This window comes from Penaeus monodon, chromosome 43 (genome assembly GCF_015228065.2).
Source record: "Penaeus monodon isolate SGIC_2016 chromosome 43, NSTDA_Pmon_1, whole genome shotgun sequence".
Lineage (NCBI taxonomy): Eukaryota > Metazoa > Arthropoda > Malacostraca > Decapoda > Penaeidae > Penaeus > Penaeus monodon.
The window spans coordinates 2,406,973-2,409,472 of NC_051428.1; the positions used below are offsets into that span (position 1 = coordinate 2,406,973).

At 41.3% G+C, this 2,500-nt stretch overlaps 1 protein-coding gene across 1 annotated transcript in view; it reads right to left on the reverse strand.

Moving 5' to 3' along the window:
* Window positions 1-2,500, reverse strand: part of LOC119568072 (extensin-like) — a 110,228-nt gene that overhangs the window by 1,613 nt on the left and 106,115 nt on the right. The window lies entirely within an intron of this gene.

Sequence of the window (2,500 nt, forward strand, 5' to 3'; positions counted from 1 at the left end):
TTTTTCTTTCTTTTTTCTTTCTTTCTTTCTCTCTCTCTTTCTTTCTTTTTCTTTCTTTCCTTCCTTCCTTCCTTACTTCCTTCCTTCTTTCTTTCCTTTCCTTCCTTCCCTCCTTCCTTCCTTCCTTCCTTCTTCCCTTCCTTCCATCCTTCCTTCCTTCCTTCCTTCCTTCCTTCCCTCTTTCTTACATACCTGTTTGGGATTCTTATGTGGATGCAAATTAAATTGTTTTATTAAAGTTTCTAAGTTTTAGAAATTAATGATTAGAGGAACACAACAGTGATATAAAATCTTATTTTTATCTTCAATAATTATCTTCAAAAGTGTAAACGAGAGAAAAACGATAATGATAATAATGACCATAATTGTGATGAGGATGCACAGTATGATATGAATGTGGATGGTGAAAACGCCGATAATGATAATGATAAGTAAAAGTCAGGGTGACATTAATGGAGATGATGAATATATTGATAATAAAGATAATGATAATGACGACACTAATGATGATGAGGATAATGATAATGACGATACTAATGATGATGAGGATGATGATTACAATAAAAATAGCAGTAATGATGATAATGATAGTATACTACTATTACTATTATACTACTATAACTATTACTACTACTAATACTACTATCTACCATTATCATTACTACTACTACCAGAAAAAGAAGAGGAACATGACAGAGAGACAAGTAAATGGGGGGATAAGGAGAAGGAAGGGAGCGGGGGGGGAGTGGGACGCTGACATGAAGGGAAGAAGATAAATGAAGAGGAAGCAGAAGGGGACAGGATAGGTAAGGATGTGGGTAGGGGAAGGGGGAGTTATGGGGAAGAGGGGAGGGATGGGGAAGAGGGGAGGGATGGGGAAGAGAGGGGATGGGGAAGGGAGGGATGGGGAAGAGGGGAGGGATGGGGAAGGGGGAGTTATGGGGAAGGTGGAGTTATGGGGAAGAGGGGGGGATGGGGAAGAGGAGAGAGATAGGGGAGGGGAAAGGGGGAGAGTGGAGATGAGAGGAAGAGAGGGGAGAGGGTACTGGTGGGAAGGGGAGGGGAGGGGAGAAGGGAAAAGGTTTAGGGGAGAGATCTGGAGGGGGAGGGTAGGGTAGGGGAAGTGGAGGGGAGGGAAGTGATAGGGAGGAGAAGGGAGAAGAGGAGAGTGAATGATAGGGAGAGGAAGAGAGAGGGAGTGATAGGAAGAGGAAGAGAGAGGAAGAAAGTGAGTAATAAGGGAGGAAGAGAGAGAAGAGAGGGAGTGATAGGGAGAGGAAGAGAGAGAAAGAGAGGGAATGACAGGAAGAGATAGAGAGAGAAAGAGAGGGAGTGACAGGGAGAGGAAAGAAGAGGAGACGGAGTGATAGAGAAAGAAAAAAAAAGAAAAAAGAAAAGGAGGAGAGGAGATCGGAAGAGATAAACGTAATGGGGAAGAGATAAAAAAAAAAAGGAATAGGAAAGGGATAACGAAGGAGAGAAGAGAGAGAGAGGGAGATGAGAGAGGAATAAGAGGGAGAAATGCCGGTCGAACCTTATTGTAATAATTTAACATAACGAGTTGCCAAGACAGCTTCTGCCTAAAAAAAAAAAAAAAAAAAAACTCGAGGCTTCCGTGTAGGCGAGAAAATGGGCGTAGGAGTGGGCGTGGTCTGAATGACAGATTGTGGGCGTCCGTGATGGATTGTGATTGTTATAGGTTGATTGTGAGTGTTGCTCTTGATAATTTGGTTTGATATCATTGCTTGTGTTAATGATAATGGTGATTTATGGGCTAATGGTCGATATCAAGGGATAAATCTTGTGATTATTTCTTTTATTGCATCGTTTTGATTCTTCTCTCTCTCTCTCTCTCTCTCTTATTTCTTTTTGTTTATCTATTTATCTATTTATTTCTTTTCTTTCTTTGTTTTTTTTTCTTTTCTTTGTTTTCTTTTTTTTCTTTTCTATTTTCTTTTCTTTCTTTTCATTGTTTTCTTTTTTTCTTTTTTCTTTCTTTCCTTTTTTCTTTCCTTTTTTCTTTATTTCTATTCATCTCCTACTGTCTATTTGTCTGTCTGCTTGTCTGTTTTTCACTCTCTCTCTCTCTCTCTCTCTCTCTCTCTCTCTCTCTCTCTCTCTCTCTCTCTTTGTCTCTTCCTCTCTCTCTCTCTCTGTCTCTCTCTCTCTGTCTCTCTTCTCTCTCTTTCTCTCTCTCTCTTTGTCTCTTCCTCTTTCTCTTTCTCTCTCCCACTCCCCTATTTTCCAAAAAAGATAATGACTTCCTCCTCCCTTTGGCCACCCTGAGCTCGTACCTTAGTCATGTCATGTCATGTTGTCATACACGCAAACGAGCTACATCCTCCCCCCCCCCCCACTTAAGCTACCTCCCCCCCCCTTCTCCCCTTCGCCTTCCTCCCCCTCTCTCCTTCCTCGCCCTTCATCCTTATTCCTTTTTTTCATTTGTCTTCCTTTTCTCCTCATTTACCATTTTTGCTTTCCTTTCTTCTTCTTCTTCTTC